This window comes from Hippoglossus stenolepis, chromosome 14, assembly GCF_022539355.2.
Source record: "Hippoglossus stenolepis isolate QCI-W04-F060 chromosome 14, HSTE1.2, whole genome shotgun sequence".
Classification (NCBI taxonomy): domain Eukaryota; kingdom Metazoa; phylum Chordata; class Actinopteri; order Pleuronectiformes; family Pleuronectidae; genus Hippoglossus; species Hippoglossus stenolepis.
This window is the reverse complement of record NC_061496.1, coordinates 9,066,739-9,067,198: the sequence shown is the minus strand read 5'-3', so window position 1 is coordinate 9,067,198 and position 460 is coordinate 9,066,739.

The following is a 460-nucleotide window of genomic DNA, read 5'->3' as shown; positions in this document are numbered from 1 at the left end:
CTTTTGTGTATGTTGAGTCGTTTGCTTCTGGTATTTCAGTGGAATGTCCTGCAGAGTAGAGCTGCAACAATCTGTCAACTGATTCATGAGTTGATTGTCTGCAATAATTTTTACAATTTTAAAGAAAGAATTCCAAAAGAATGTCTTCCAGATATAATTTGTACTGCTTTTCCTGTTGTATATCTTTTTAAATAATATATTTGGCTTTCAGACTTTAAGCTTGGTTAACATTGGTTAAAGTTTTCTATTTTCTGACATTTCATATGCTTGAATATCACTCTAGAACAAAAATCTGATTAATTGATAATGGAAAGAAGTCAGTGGTCATAGCATTTCCATTGTGAATATATGGATTTTGGAGACATTTGTAAGTATCACACTGGGTTCTCAAGAATAGCAATGTTCAATAGTTTATTTTACTATTTGATGATTAATTAAAAATTCATTGATTGAGAAAATA